This window comes from Sus scrofa, chromosome 10 (genome assembly GCF_054392235.1).
Source record: "Sus scrofa isolate SSC_HxYL_T2T_F1_AM1 chromosome 10, Sscrofa_HxYL_maternal_Yorkshire_Landrace_v2.0, whole genome shotgun sequence".
NCBI lineage: Eukaryota > Metazoa > Chordata > Mammalia > Artiodactyla > Suidae > Sus > Sus scrofa.
The window spans coordinates 1,001,028-1,018,539 of NC_139392.1; the positions used below are offsets into that span (position 1 = coordinate 1,001,028).

The following is a 17,512-nucleotide window of genomic DNA, read 5'->3' on the forward strand; positions in this document are numbered from 1 at the left end:
AAAATTTGTGGACAGTATTTTGTGGATTTATTTGGACTCTCTATTCACTTCCATTGGTTTAAAAGTGTGTGAGTCATATGTGTGTCTATGTGTGTTTTTATACCACTGCTATACTGTTTTTATTACTATAGCTTTCTTTTTTTTATTTATTTTTTCCCACTGTACAGCAAGGGGATCAAGTTATCCTTATATGTATACATTTTCCCCCCACCCTTTGTTCTGTTGCAACATGAGTATCTAGACATAGTTCTCAATGCTACTCAGCAGGATCTCCTTGTAAATCTATTCTGAGTTGTGTCTGATAAGCCAAAGCTCTTCTAATATAGTTTGAAATCAGGAAGTTTAATACCTCCAGCTTTGTTCTTTCTCAAGGTTGCTCTTATTATTCAGGGCATTTTGGGGTCCCTAACATTTTTATAATTTGTTTTTCTACTTCTATGAAAAGTGCCATTTGAAATTTGATAGGGACTGGGTTGAATCAGTGTGTCACATTGGGTAGCAGAGATGTTTTAGCAGCATTAAATCATCCAATCCATGAACATAGGATATCTTTCCTTTATTTGTGTCTTCTTCAATTTCTTTCATCAATGTCTTGTAGTTTTCACATATTAGACTTTTCACCATCTTGATTAAATTTATTCCTAATTATCTTATTCCTTTTGATATTATCACAAGTGGATTTTCTTTTTCTTTCTTTTTTGAAAGGCAAATCAAGTAAAGCTATGGGAATGAAGAAACAAAGAAATCTGTAATTTATTGTAATCAATTAATTGTAAATACCACTGCACTTGGACCAGCTCTGCTGGAATTGCTTTCTTGATTTCCTTGTCAACTAGATTGTTTTTAATGTAAATAAGTATAACTGATTTTTCTTTGCTGATTTTGTATCTAGCAACTTTACTAAATTCATCTGCTAATTCTACCAGTGTGTGTGTGTGTGTGTGTGTGTGTGTGTGTGTGTGTGTGTAGTACCCAAGGTTTTCTGCATTTAGGATTGTATCATCTACAAACAGAGATTTGTACTTCTTTCATCCCAGTTTGAATGCCTTCTATTTATTTTCCTTGTCTGATTTCTCTGGCTAGTACTTACAGTACTTTGTTGAACTGAGGTAGTAAGAGTGGGTATCTTTGCTTTGTGCAAATCTTAGAGGAAAATATTTCAGTTCCTCTCCACTGGTTTTCATTGAGTTGTGGGCTGGAGTTCCCGTCGTGGCACAGTGGTTAACGAATCCGACTAGGAACCATGAGGTTGCAGGTCCCTGCCCTTGCTCAGTGGGTTAACGATCCGGCGTTGCTGTGAGCTGTGGTGTAGGTTGCAGACGTGGCTCGGATTCAGCGTTGCTGTGGCTCTGGCGTAGGCTGGTGGCTGCAGCTCTGATTAGACCCCTAGCCTGGGAACCTCCATATGCCGTGGTAGTGGCCCAAAGAAATAGCAAAAAGACAAAAAAAAAAAAAAGAGTTGTGGGCTTCTTATAAATGGACTTATTGTGCTGAGTAAACTTCCTTTTATAGCTATTTTGTTGAGAATTTATTATCATGCGTGAATATTGAACTTTTCAGGAACATTTTGCACATCTATTAAGATATTTGGTTATCTTTCATTCTGTTAATGTGATGTAGTCCATTGATTTTCACATGTCATGCCAACCTTTTATCCTAGGGGCAAATCCTATTTGGATATGGTACATAATCTTTTTGATGTGTTGTTGAATTCAGTTGACTAGTATTTTATTGAATTTTTTTTATACTTAGAATCATCAGAAATATCAGCTTGTAGTTTTCTTGTGATGTTTTTGTCTGAGTGGTATGAAGGTAATGCTGGCCTCATAAAATGAATTCAGAAGTGTTTTCCCAGGGAGTTCCCGTCGTGGCGCAGTGGTTAACGAATCTGACTAGGAACCATGAGGTTGCGGGTTCGATCCCTGCCCTTGCTCAGTGGGTTAACGATCCGGCGTTGCCGTGAGCTGTGGTGTAGGTCACAGACACGGCTCGGATCCCACGTTGCTGTGGCTCTGGCATTGGCCAGTGGCTACAGCTCCAATTCGACCCCTAGCCTGGGAACCTCCATATGTCTCAGGAGCGGCCCAAAGAAATAGCAAAAAGACACACACACACAAAAAAAAAGAAGTGTTTTCCCTACTTTTACTTTTTGGAAAAGTTTAAGAATTGATATTAGTTCTTCTTGAAATATTTGATAGAACTCAGCCAGAAAGACATTTTGTCCTAAGTTCTTCTTTGTTGGATGATTTTTTTTTTTAATGACTACTTTAATCTCTTTATATGTTACTGATCTTTTCAGACTTTCTAGTTCTTAATTCAGTCTTGGTAAATTATGTTTCTAGGAATTTATTCTCTTTTTCTCAACTCCCCAATTTGTTCACAGATAATTCATCATAATAGTCCCTCATCATTATTTTTATTTATGAGGAATCTGTTGTTATGTTCCCTCTTTCATTTCATATTTTTTGAGTCTTCTCTTTTGAATTTTTTTTTCAGCTAATGCACCTACAGATTTGTTGATTCTGTTTATTTTTTCAAAAACCTAGTGAGTAAGAGTATCTCAACTAGTTTCTGGAATTCCTTCCGAAGGAACTGATCCATGTATAACTGTTTACTTGGTGTGTCCGTGGGAGGAAGAAAAGTCAGGAGCCTTCTATTCTGCCGTCTTGCACAGAACACTGATATTGCTTACTTGGAATACACTATATATAATGTAAATTACTTCTTTATTCTAAAGATACAACCTGTATCATGGATGTTTTAAAATAAAAAGAAAACTATTTAGTAAACAAATACAATGAAATAAATAATTGACAGGATAAAAGTGAAGGAAGCAATGTCATAGTAGTAATAAAATGCTACCTTTATTTCCTACATAGAGAATCAACTGTTCTTATATATACTTAGAAAGAAACATGGAATAATCATAAGCACATAGACCACTCTTTAATAACTAATGTATTAAATGAGTGACATGTACTAGTTATTCATCCTAATATGAAAATTTGAATTAATTTCCAAAATGAATGTCATTATCAATATGAAAGCATATAGTAAATTAAAGATATCTGTTATTTCAGTTTTGGATTTTTCTTATACTATAAATATTTATGAGTTGCCTTTATTATAATTCTTATTTAGAGATTTTTATAACCCATCAAACCAAAACCAAAATATAAAATTATTTTTAAAATAACAAAAAAATTAGTAAAACAATTATTGTCTTCTTCATGAGATTAAACAAAGAATATCAATTTTACCTCATTGTAAAGTGTGGGTTTTCAACATTTTCCTTCAGTGGCAGCTCTTTTTTTGAAATAATTCTTATAAATTTTTATGTAAAATCACAGTTACAATTTTCTGAATTAAGTTCTATTGTATGAAAATTACTTTTCTATAAGAAAGATAAGAGAGAATCTAAGAGTCCCAGAATTACATATGTGCACAAAACACAGGCCCTTTCTGAACTCTAGGCTATCACTTGACCCATAACTAACTAATTTAATTAGGTGGTTAAAAAAAAAGGAATCTCAGAGACTTTGATAGAGTAATTTTAAAGTACAAAATTTACCCTCAGATAAGCAAAAAGAAACTGACTCCTTAAAGCTTTAGTTGTGAGAACAACTCACCATGGCTGTATGAGACTTTCATTACTCATAACAATAGTGAAAAATTCATGGCAGTATTTACATGAAGTTCAGATACGAACAGAAAAAAAAAAAAAAAAAAAAGTAGATCCAAAACTGTTGGCTCTCTACACAGTCTTTGAGTATTTAGCTTAGTGGTTAAAACACAAAATGATTATTTTCACATCTAAACATGCTTTAAGTCATAGAATGTATGTATTTATTTGTTTGTTTATCAAACAAGAATTCACTGAATAGCTGCTATACAGCCGACTGTTTGATGTGTGTGTGTGTGTGTGTGTTTACAGCAGCGTCCAGCTTAAACACTGGAGAAAGATGCAATAAGCTTTTTTTGTTTCCTTCCAGAAGATCATGACCTAGTAGTACAAGTATCAAGCAAGTTAAATGCCAACAGAAAATTTATAGACCAGAGAAGTAAATTGAACCGACAGGCAAGACCTGGATTTGAGAGCTTGTTCAATGACAAGTCCAGTATGTCTGAGTGTCACTTAGCAACTTCACGGGAAAGATGTTCCAGTTTACGAGCTAATTGTGAATAAAGAGTGTCTTCCCTACCGCTTAGTAAAATGTCAGAAAATGTTCCTGTTTCAACTGTAAAGCATGAGAAGGAATTCCAGTGCAAGACTGGAGAAAAGTTCCAAAGTGTCATAATGACAAAATGAGGTTAGCTAAGGCAGAATTCAAAAAAGAAGGAAGTCTGTCTCTTCTGAAGAGAGAAAATGAGGGAGAAGATGAAAGAGAGGAGAAGGGAAGAGGGAGAGGAAGGCAAAGAGAGAGAAGGGATGTTTGCATTTAATAATAAAATGATAAGAATTGGTGTTCCTGCTGTGGCTCAGCAGTAAGGAACTTGACTAGTATCCATGAGGACGTGGGTTCAATTCCAAGCTTCACTCTGTAGGTTAAGGATCCAGGGTTACCGTGAGCTCTGGTGCAGGTTGCAGGCACAGCTTGGATCTGGCATTGCTGTGGCTGTTGTGTAGGCCTGCAGCTGCATCTCTGATTCAACGCCTACCCTAGGAACATCCTATGCCGTGGGTGCAAGCCTAAAAAGGCATTAACTGTGGAATATTTAGTGTATAGTAAAATGCATAAAAATAAAACTAAAAGAAGCTATAAGCCCAACAGTCAATGAAAACCATCACTAATGTTTCAGCAAATGAGGTTTTAAAATGTATATTTTTATGCCTGTGTTAGAGAAAGCTGACATCTGTGTACTTCTCTTCATTTGAGCATAGAGCTAGCTTATATTTTCCCTTTTTAATGCAGCTCCTTGAGGCTTTGTGCCTGAATTTCGGACCAACCTCATCCAGAGCGTTGAAGGAGGCTGTGATTTCTACAGCCCGATCTTTTTTCTTTCTTTTTTTTTTATTTTTTTTATTTTTTTCTTTCTTGCAGCTCAGACCTGCAGGAGGTTAGGAATTCAAGGTGGAAAGACAGCCTCTCTCAGAGATCTGCTTGACCACATATTCTCACATTAAGTTGTGGTTACCGCAGGTGAAACCATTGGGGGCTGGGGAGACTTGGGAGGGTTGGACTAATATATACAAACTACTGTATAAAACCGATGACCAATGAGACCCTACTCTATGCACAGGGAAATCTACTCAATAGTTTGTAATAACCTGTACGGAAAAAAGAATGGGTTTTATTTTCTTTTAAAGGTTGCACCCACAGCATGTGGAGGTTCCCAGGCTAGAGGTCGAATCAGAGCTGTAGCTGCCAGTCTACGCCATAGCAAGGTGGGATCCAAGCCACATCTGTAACCTACACCACAGCTCATGGCAGGTAATGCTAGATCCTTAAGCCACCAAGCAAGGCCGGGGATCAAACCCACATCCTCATGGATTCCAGTCAGATTCCTTTCTGCTGTGCCACCGTGCGAACTCCAGGAATGGATATATTTATATATATGACAAATTCACGTTGCCACACACCTGAAACTAATACAATGTTGTAAATCAGCTATACACCAATAAAATAAAATTAAAATGAAATCTCTGTATAACAGAAGTTGAACTTTTATTTTTTAATGTCCCCCAATTTTTTTAATAAAAAAGCAGTTAGCATACGTTTAGTTATGTGACGATAAGCACTTCCTTATATCATCATTTTATCATATTTGAGGTATCTTATGTACTTTTTAAGTGAAAGAATGCAAACTATGCAAAGTAATATTTTAATGAAACCATAGCATATTTAATTTCGATATTACTCTGCTTAGATATCACATTTAATGAGTTCTTGCTGTGGCGCAGTAGGTTAAGGATCTGCTTGTTTCTATGGAGGCACACTTTGATCCCAGACCTGGTGGATGCTGGGAACTTCTGGCCAGAAAAGAAAAAAAAGATATCACATTTAATCATAAATATTTAAGGCAATGTATGCCGGTCTGTAAAGATTTACTGTGCTAATAACAGAAATGTTGGTGTAAATTACTATTAACTAGATAAAATGCTATTAATTAAAATATTGAAATAAAAACATTTACCTTGCGGAGTTCCTGTTGTGTTGCAGCAGAAATGAATCTGACCTGTGTCCGTGAGAATGTGGGTTCAGTCCCTGGCCTAGCTCACTCTGTCAGGGATCCAGTGTTGCCATGAGTTGAGGTATGGTCACAGATGTGACTCAGTTCCAGAGTCGCTGTGGTGTAGGCCAGCAGCTGTGCTTCTGATTTGATCCCTAGCCTGGGAAGCTTCCAATGCCATGGGTGAAGCCCTAAAAATCGAAAAAGAAAAGAAAAAAGAAACATTTACCCTGCTTTCATTTCCTCAAATAAGATTCTGCCTGACTCTGCTGGGATACGTCAATGTAACTCTTTTCCAAACAGCTACAATAGCTGATGTCAAGTTGACTTGAAAGGCACCTTGAACTGTAAAATAGAGGCTCGATGTTTTGAAATTGAACAAAACCATCAATGTATGAACATGGTAAATAGGATTAATAAGTGACAACATTGGGATTTCATAAAGGTGAAGTGACTGGCTGTATCTCAATTCAGTCTGTGCTTAAAGCTCAGTCTCCTTTCCAAACACCAGCACCTTCAGCATCACTGCACAAGAAACCAGCTAAGACTGTAGGGAGACTTTGTCAGTATTCTGGGATGATGTGTGGGATGAGACAGATTTGTCTTCCTTGAGTTTTTACCAGAGCCATTTAGTAAGACACGCTATGAAAACACACAAACTGAATCTAGTAAAGACAAATATTTCCCAGAAAAATCATCCAAGGTCGAAGGAGGAGGGAGGGACCATTTGTTTGCTGTCTACCATCTGCCGATTTGTGATAAATACCATCTCATTTATTTCTGTATGTTGATTATTTCCACCTCATTTTATAGAAGAAACTTGGGGAAGTCCAAGCTAATATACGAATGAATGTTGGACCTGACATTAAAAAGCCATTTCTGTGTCCTTGCCTTAATATTATTTAATATCGACAATAACAAGAGATTGAGAGTCTGGAAGATGTAGACTAAAAAAAGAGAAATGTCAGGGTGATTACAATGTTTGTATGAAGTTTGTTTTGAATTAGATAATGACATATCATGGACATTTTGAAATATGAAATGATGGAAGGCTCCTAGAATATTTGTCTTCATAACATGCCAGTTGATGAGAAGACATTTGGAGGTTTAATATTTTAATGGAACCCATATGACCTAATACTATATGATATTCTCACCAAAGTTTAGGAATATCCAACACTAGATGGTGAACAAGTAGCAGATGGATGATTGATAATTTATAAATAAGCTATGTTGTTATTTAAATTTTAATTTCTATAAAAATAGCACCAAATAACCACAAATTAAAGGGCAAACCCCAAATCTTAATCTAGATTTAAAAAAAATAAATAGCTAGAAATTTTCATCCAAAGATTAGCTAGAAAAATACAGTGATTCTCTGCTTAATAAAGTTTCTAAAGTTGTGCTGAAATCCTTTAATCAGAGGGAATTTAGTTAACTCCTCAGGCATTGAAGAGACAGTGACTTCAGTACAGGCTGTACTGAATATGACAAAGCTGGGAGAAAAAAAATCTGCATTTTCATGAAATAAATTATGTGCTAACCATGAAGACATTCAAATCAATCTAATGATTACGTGAATAGCAGGTAAGATTTCCCTCAAAATAGGCCATTTGTACTTTTCTTTGGATGGTTGCAAACGTATTATAAAGTATGTATATGAATGATACTTACATGTAAATATATTTATTAAGTAGATATGCTATAGTCATATATATTCATAAAGTATATATATTATACACTTGATATATATGATTATAATATACATTGTATATTATAATATATAGTCTATACTATAATATATACTATAGTATGTAATGTATACGATAGTATTATAACTATTGTATATATTGTAGTCATATATAGTTAAGTGTGTGTATATACATAGGATACCTAAAAATATTTTAGTATTTATTTTACTCAACATTGGAAGCATTCACTTGGGAGGATTCTGAAGCAAGTAGGCTGTGAAGGCCCCTGCCTGTACATTTTGCCTGTGTACCTGCGGTGCTGGCTACGTCCACAGCGGTGTCTTGCAGCTGTGGCGCTGAATGGCATCCCCAGGGTTGAGGACTGCATAAGCTTATTTTGTACAGCAAGCCTGGCGTCTGACCTCTGAGCGCGAGCTTGAGCGCCAGGGCCCTTTTCAGCTTCACTCGCGCAGTGACCAGAGCGGTGAGCTTCCTTCCCCAGCGCCTGTCCTCAGGCCCTGGTTCCCTAACATTTTCCAAATCTGCGCAGTCCTGTTTTACCAGCGGTGTACTCCTGCAAATATATCATTTGTACAATATTGGTCTTTTCCTAGTGGTACAGCAGATGCGTCTTTATCTGGTGATAGTTTACACCCAAGTGGCTAAAATTTACCCTTTTTCATCTAGAACTTTGTATCAGATTGACATTTTCTGTTATTTCAGTCATAATACTCTTTTCCCACTTAGCCACTTAACATACTTGCCTTTCTTTTAGCCCTAAAATCTATAGTCATGTTTGAAAAATTTGGTCTCATTACCTTCATATAAATCATGTCCTTCTGTGGAACTCGCCACACCTTATCATATTTCATTCTGCTTCATTGCATTTGGAACTTGCTATTTATGTTTATTTGTCTATTTTACTTTTCCTCTATTAACTTGTAAACTCCAGGAGCTCACAGATTAAGACGTATGGCTTCATTATACCCACGGTCTGTAACAGTGCTTGCCATGCTGGAGCAGTATGTATTCAACAGTTATTTTTTAGATAAAGTAATAGTAGTTATCAAAAAAAATTGTCAGATAAAGGAAGGAACGAGTAAATTCTTGGAGGCAGCAGGAAAACATCCATCTTAAGTTTCTATGAGAGACTGCTTTTTCTTGGTTACCAAAATTTCAAAATTGTGTGGCTATAAGCAAAATATTTAAACTTAAATAGAAGTATTCTGTGCATTGATTTAATTAATTCCACTTTCTACCTTATTGGTTTCAGAAAAAAAAGAAAAGAAAACTTTACCTTGATATTTTGTAGCCATTTCATCCATTTATGGAATAGTATAACTGATTTTTTCCATATGAGTTTATGCTTCTGATAGCAAATGCTTGCCAAATTGAAAAGATTTATTTTCACTTTATGACCTGACAACAGATTTATGTAAAATATTGAGTCAAAAAATAATAATTTTAAATTCTGTTTTAACCACTTAAAAGAAAGCATCAATTTTAATATTGTGTTGTAAACTTCTATAAAAACTGAATTAAATTTGTAGTTATTAAGTAAATACAATTTAAATAACTGAAAAGCTACTGTTCCATATGAGGAAACTTTCTAAAGAATATGGATGGGGCACATTAATTTTTACTCAATCATACCTTTCATTATAAAATTTTAAAGCATAGACAAAAGACAATGAAAAATCATGTTATTTTCCTGGGAAAAATGACAAATGATTTACCAACTCCAATGTGTATATTATATTTTGGTTTATAAGCTTTACATATGACACTGTGAGTAAATTAACATCTTGTTTTTAAGATTTGCTACTAGTATGTCTAATTATAGATGTGTTTAGACCATATACAAAACTGTTTCCTGCCATTTTAATGACAAAATATGCCACTTAGGAAAGACACACCTGCCTGATATGAAATACTATTTCTAAATTATACAGACTATTTCTATTAATACTATTTATTAAAACGTTTTACCAATTTTAGAGTCATTCTATTACATCATTATCCAGAATTTTAAAATTTTTGAGTTATTGAGTCATATTACTCAAAGAATAACAACAGCTTTGTAACATTCACTTACCCATATTTTAAATATTTAATAAAGTTAAACACATTTCCAGCAGGAAAGCAACATAGCATCTTACAGTCCTTTGTACTATGTATCACCAGGATTTTTAAAAACTGAATGATTACATGCAATCCACGCCCAAAGCATTTTTTTTTCAAATTAAAAAAAAATGGTTGAGCAGTTTTTACACTGCCTGAAGTGCACTGTGTGTTGTTTTTATGAAACATTGTTATTAGATAATTTTAAAATTATTTACCATAACAAATATGAACTATTGCTTTAACTAACAGGTGAATGTCTGCCTGATTATCAAATTCTTACCTTGTAATCTTTTTTCCTTTGGAACTCTAGATATTGTATGCTATAGTCTATTGAATGGGAGTGTTCTGGAGGATATTACTGAAGAAAACTTAATTTTCCTTAGCAAATCTATAGCTGTATATTTTTTTCATTAGTTTCAAATTTAAATGTTTTGCCCCATTATGTGTAAATGTTTGTATTTTTTCATTTATTTTGCCTAATAGTCAGTGAACTTTTGTGATCCACAAACACAGGACTTTATTCAATTTCATACAGGTTTATTTTAATATTATATCTTTCATTATTAGCACCACTACAGTTGTTCTGGTCTTTTGTTCAGAAAACCCATTATCCATAGGTTGAGCTAATTCATTCATTTATTTACTCAGCAGAGAGCAGAATGTAGTTTATCCATTATGAATGATGCTAATATGGTTCTTACATCGGTTCATATTTTGGTCTTTAATTTTTAGTTTTTATATTTTCAAGTTTGTGGTCATTTGATACAACAGCCAAAGGAATCTAGTATGACATTAGTATTCATCTGCATGCAGAACCCCAGGATGCAGGCAGAGCTTTGAAGAGGCTTGGTAGGGAACTGCCTGTGTGTTAACAAAACTCACTGCTAAGAAAAAAATTAAAGGAAACCATGGGCTATTAAGTGGGTTATATTTGTACTCCACATGAATTATACTCAGAAATATACATTATTTAGGAAGAGCTTATATTCCCCCAATACGGCATCATTTAGTAAGTGGACTTGAAAGTCCAAATGGTTCCTCCTCCATTTTTTATCGTCACTGCCTATGAACTTCAAGGAGGAAATATGTCATGGTCCTTGTGGCCCTTATGAATATGCAGATGCTTTTTCCCCCCTTTGCTTAATATTCCATCCTAAAAAAAATTAAGGATGAAGCCACATTTGTATTTATGATTTAAAATTGAGACACAAATCTGTTGAGACACAAAACTAAATGTTTCTAGATTCTCATCTTGTGTCTTCTTCTAAGAACACAAATCTCATCATGAGGGCACACCTGTGTGACCTAATCTAAACTGAATTACTTCCCGAAGGTCCCCCTCCAAGTACCACCACACTCTTGTCAGGGCTTCAACATGTGACTTTCGGGGAGCCACACACATTTAGTCTGTAACAAGTCTGCTAATTCTCAGTGTCCCCAAGATACCTGCCATATTTCCAGGTATCAGATGCAGATATGATAATGCCAAGCAAAAAAGGGGTTTTTCTATTCAAGCACCTCTTTTTTAAAAACATCATACTTCCTCCTGTTGGCCAGTATTTTGTCCCATCTTACTCTCTCAAATTTCAACCAATCGATGGAAAGGAAATGAAATTACCATGATGTATTAGCCCCAGGCAGTTAAGAATCATTGCCTGGGGAGTTCCCATTGTGGCTCAGCAGTTTACCAACGGGACTGGAATCTGGGAGGATGTCCTTCTGATCCCTGGCCTCCTTCAGTGGGTTGAGGATCTGGCGTTGCCGCGGTCCGTGGTGTAGGTCACAGAGGTGGCTTGGATCCTCTATTGCTGTGGCTATGGCATAGGCCAGCATCTGTAGCTTCGATTCAACCCCTAGTGGGAAACTCCTTATTCTACAGGTGCAGCCAAAAAAAAAAAAAAAAAAAAATCATTGCTCGGGACTGGTGAATGGTGAAAAGCTTATTTTCTCTGAAGCCTGCTTTAACTGGGTTTATAAGGGATGGGATGGGGGAATGGAACATTTCTGGGCATGAACGAGTGTCCAGTGCAGTCACTGACTGCCTGATTGAGTTGGAAAGTCAATTAGTCCTCCTCTCCCTCAGTTTCTTTAAAAAAAAAATTGAGTTTTATTAGTTATCTATTGTTACATGAAAGATATCCCCAAATTTAGGAACTTAAAGCAACAGACCTTTACAATCTCAGTGTCTGAGGGTCAGGAACACAGGGGCAGCTTAGCTAGTGGCTGTGGCTCAGGGTCTTCGATGAGGTGGAAATTTATCTCTTAGCTAGCTGTAGTCACCTGAGACTCAACAGAGGGAGCAAACTCCACTTGTCACTTTTGGCAATGCCTACATCCTCTCTGATGTCAGCCAGAGATCCCAAGTTCTCACCACCAAGCCCTCGTCCTAGGGCTGCTCACATGGCACCTCATTTTCCCCAGAGACAGCGATCCAAGACGTAGCATGAAAACCACCCAGGGTGGGGGCTGAGGGGCTTTATAACTAAATGAGATCATAGGAATGAGAATATTTATGAATGGTAAAACTGTGTCAGTCTGAGAATGATGTATTTTCATTCATGAAAGCTTGACCAACTTCCCTCAAATGAGGCCATAGAGATGCACATTGTATCTGAGCTGAAGACAGCATTTTCCTGAAGGGAAAGTATTTATAAAAGACTCTCACCCAAATTATCTCTTTGCAAGGAAAAGACAAACTTGACCTTCAAGGATGTTCAAGCTTGAGAATATCCTTTATGTTTTATGTGGATGCTCTTCTCCTCAACCATCCACATCTTCTCCCTCGGGAATTCCACGCCAATTGTGCTAATTCTATCTCCTGAAGGCTGGAAACAAAAATAGGTGCCTTTAGTGACCACATTTAGAATTCACCATAAAATACAGATTTTCATGAACCAAAAGAAGAAAGAGATTAGAAAAAAAAAGCATGCTCGTTTAAAAAAATCTATGGGAAGAATAAACTATCTCCTCTTCCTGCTCAGGTGATTGTTTAGATTTATAGCAATGCTAGATATTTGACAAAGATTTAGATATTGCCAAATTGTTGGAGGCCTTTACAGATAAAATTTTCACATTGTCTGGGTGGACCATTATATCGTATGGCTCTATGTTTTCTTAACATCAAGAATCTATCAGCTAAGCCCTATGTTGACAGCAGCACAGTTTGCAATAGCTAAGATGTGGAAGAAACCTAACTGTCCATCAACAGAGGAATGGATAAAGAAGAAATGGTACATATACACAATGGAATATTACTCAGCCATAAAAAAGAATGAAGTAGTGCCATTTGCAGCAACATGGATGCAACAAGAGATGATCATGTTAAGTGAAGTAGGTCAGAAAGAGAAAGACACGTACCATACGATATCCCTTACATGTGGAATCTAAAATGTGGCACAAATGAACCTCTCTACACAACGGAAAGAGACTCACAGACAGAGAACAGACGTGTGGTTGCCAAGGGGGAAGGAGGTGAGGAGGTCAGATGGACTGGAAATTTCAAGTCAGTAGATGCAAACCATTACATTTAGAATGGATAAGCATTAAGTCCTACTGTATGGCACAGAGAAATATATCCGGGTTCTCGGGCTAGACTATAATGGAAGATAAAATAAGAAAGGGAATATATATATATATGTATTCACACACACACTGACTGGGTCACTTTGCTGTACAGTAGAAATTGGCAGTACAGTGGCATAGGCAATCACCTATACTTTGATAGAGAAAAATAATAAAGAAAAAAGTGTTAATCAACTACCTATAGTTTAGACCTTAGAAAGTGGTAAGACTTTAAATCTTAGTGAGTGAATTTGATTATCTTTTCATTTTGGTCATTTATAGTCATAATGAAATTAAGAATATAGGGAAATGTAAAGAATTAAAGATTTTCCCTAAAAACAATTTACATATTCATAGAAAAATGTTCTATATACAATTACAGTCTTCTGCCTATGCTGCTAATTTCTGAGTTTATGGTTTTTTATAATCTTTTATTCAAATTAGGCAAGATGGGAGAGAAGTAACTTTGTAAGACTCGTGTCATTTCGGTAAGATTTTCTTATAGGTGAGACCATGACCTGTGTCCATGTAGTGTAATAATTGTATTTAAGAAAAACTGAAGCTTAGCTTTTGTTTTAGCAGTCATTAACTTTATTTGATATTGCATAAGTAGCAAATTTGCCCCCATTTTCCTAACAAAAGAAATAGCCTTGTAAATGAAAACTTTCGGACATAATTTATGTACAGCTGGTGTTTGTTTTACTCATATGGCTATTATTAGAATGTAAAAAATAGCCATTATAATATAAGAGATTTGTCTTACACATGATGGTGATTGAAATTGCAAAATAAAATGCTTTTGATGATGGGCCCACTAGATGTCTAGTTTTAGATAAAAATCAGTATTAGAAATCAGAATTTCTCTATTTACATAGACATGGTTTAAATTATTTGGAGAATAAGTGAACTCTAACATGAACTCTGTTCATTCATAATTCAATTTTTTTTAATGTGTCACCGCATTTCATTTCTGCTCTTCTTGAGAAATAGACATACTCTTGGGACTTATTAGTATAATATATTCTGTGACACAAATTAGCATATATGTGTTACACTAGAGTAGCACATTTTTCCAGTTTCTAATCTAGACACATAAAAAATGGAATTGTTATGTTTGTTTTAATATATGTTATGCATTTGGTAACATTTAGGCTTTTTTATTTTAATTTTCTTCTGTGTAGGCTGTTTGAAACTAGTTCAGAGTCCCTGGATAAACAGAGAAGCGAGGAAAACATTATTATTCGGTATGTGAGGACTTGTGCTCCAGGCCATCATGAAGGGCTGGAATTGCCCTGCTCCTTTAAACAGATGATCAAAGAAAGGTATGATAAACAGTTCTGGATACTAGGAAACAGGCAACACAGGACATTGATTCCCAAGAAAAGGGAAGTGAAGTTAGTGACGCCTCCATTGGCCCAAATTATTGCCTAGAGAGATTTTCCATGTTACAAAACCAGGAAAACTCACACATAGCTTAGTGCACTTGCTGGGTTGAGGCAGAATTCAGAGAAGCTGAGACAGACAGAATTTACAGGGCAACACAGGGAAGGGAATGCTGCAAGAGAGATGCTCAGGAGAGCTGCTTGGGTCTTAAGCAGACTTCTCCCCAGCCAGGGGAGGCACCACGGAAAACGAGCAGCCAGGATCATCCCTGGAGCTCACACCAATTGGTGACCCGTCCGTGCTCTGATCAGCCAGAGAGAAAAAACTCCCTAAATCATCTGGCACCTCGTAGAATGTTCAGAATGGTTTTATGTTACCTGAGGTGTAAATCTAGCCCTCAATAAAGACTGCTCTGGACTGGCCCCAACAAAGCTTAAAAATCTCTAAAGAAGTAAAATGTATTAATGACATGAATGAAGTGAGTGACATATAGTAAAGTAAATCAACTAAACCTGGATAAAATCAATGACATTTTAAGAAGTCAAAGAAAATTTGGCACCAACCCGAGTAAAATCCAAACTGGTTAATACCCCATAAAAAAATCACCAGTCATTCACAGAAAGAGAAAAATAGACCCAAAATCAGGATTAAAAAACGTCAATTCCCAGAAACAGACTTAGAAGTAGCCCAGAAGACAAAAAGGCCGGCCATGGGTATCAGTACCCCTCTCGTGAGCACATCCCATGTGTTTAAGCGAGGAGAGGAAACTGTGAGCGTGATGAGACATGAAACGACGCGGGGTGGAAAATGCAACATCTGAAAAGAACCCTGAACGCGGTGACAGCCAACTAAACACTGCAGAGAAAAGACTGCTGTCCTTAAAGACACTGCAAAGTAAGCTGCCCAATAGACCGCGGGAAGTAAGAGGGTAAAACAAAGAAAAAGCGAACATGTTGCCGAAACCGCAAAAACCGTGGCAGTGGAAAGAGACCAAGGGCACTGGGAGACATGGAAAAGCCGGGTTTATTCAGCACCGGTGCGGGCTCAGAGGCGTCACCTCCAGAGCCTGAGCACCAGGTCTTTGTTCTCAGCAACTTTTATACACTCCAAGGTCTTGAATTTCCCATGTAAGCATCCCGGACCTCCCCCGTCCCCTAAGAAACTGAGCGAGTGAGGTTACAGAAGCGGAACTGATGAGCAATGCTGGGTGCAGCATTAGCAGGGCCGCTGGCTTGGACGCAGGGCACACGGTTGCTCCATTATTCCAAGAAGGGTGTATGAGGCCAGCCTGGCTGAAAAGGCTTGCAGCTGCCTTTTTAGCAGGGGGGTGGGGGGGTGGGGGTGGAGGGTTGTTCCTTAGTTAAAACTCTTATTTCAAACAGAGCACCAATGAGTTGTGGGTTAATGCTAATTGGACTAACATCATTGGATCAGAATTCTGGGGGGGGGGGAGAAATATGTTTGACTGCAAAATGAATATATTATATGAAGAAAAAGGGATTTATTTTTGAAAAAAAAAATAAACCCACCATATTAGTTTCTCATTGCTGCTTTAAAACAAAGTATCACAACCTAGGGACTTAAAATGACACAGATTTGTTTTCTTAAATTTCTAAATACCTGAAAGCCACAGTGGCTCTCACTGGGTTCATATCAAGGTGTCACCAGTATCATGTTCCTTTCTGGAGAAGCAAGGGGTTAATCAGTCAGGTTATTTTTGCCTTTTCCAGCTTCCAGGGGCTCTATGCATTTCACGGTCGGTGCCCCTCTTCCGTCTTCAAAGCCACCAAAGGGCAATCGAGTATTTTCACACTGCCTCGCTCTTGCCGCCTCTCCTGTCTCCAGCTTCCACTCTCAAAGACCGTTATCATCGCTGTTAAAAATCTAGAAGCAGTAACATAAAGCCACTAAATCAATAACTGGCGTTTACTAAGTGTATATTGTGCATAGAAGAATAGTCTGTGAACTGGGAAAACTCAAACATAAAATATCGGAAGTTACAAAGGTGACTATAAAGTGAACATGAGTAAATTGCTTAATCTTTACAATGATTGATTATTATGATGCGCGTTTCCTGATGGCAGGGGATTGGTTAAAAGTGACTATCTTGTCCCAGTTTTAGTGAGATGGCTAAAGTTTTTTTATGGAGTCCCCGTTGTGGCTCAGTGGTTAACAAATCTGACTAGGAACCATGAGGATGCCAGTTCGATCCCTGGCCTCGCTCAGTGGGTTAAGGATCTGGCGTGGCCATGAGCTGTGGTGTGGGTCGCAGATGCGGCTCGGATCCTGCATTGCTGTGGCTCTGGGGTAGGTTGGCAGCTACAGCTCTGATTCGGCCCCTAGCCTGGGAACCTCCATATGCTGTGGGTGCGGGCCTGGGAAAAGACAAAAAAATTAAAAAAATAATAAAGTTGTTTTTATGAATATCAGAGGCATTTATAAGAAATAACACAGTTTCATTTATGTAAATGAAATAAGCTAGATTTAGTTTGCTTACTTGGCTTAAATAGTTCTGTCTGCCTAGGAAATTTGAAATCTGTTATCCATTTTGGTTTTTGTTTTGTTTTAAAGTTTTTTTTTGT

At 36.9% G+C, this 17,512-nt stretch overlaps 1 long non-coding RNA gene across 1 annotated transcript in view; it reads left to right on the plus strand.

The window, feature by feature from the left end:
• Positions 1-17,512, plus strand: part of LOC146398749 (uncharacterized) — a 181,067-nt gene that overhangs the window by 147,004 nt on the left and 16,551 nt on the right. The gene's annotated exons all lie outside the window — the stretch shown is intronic.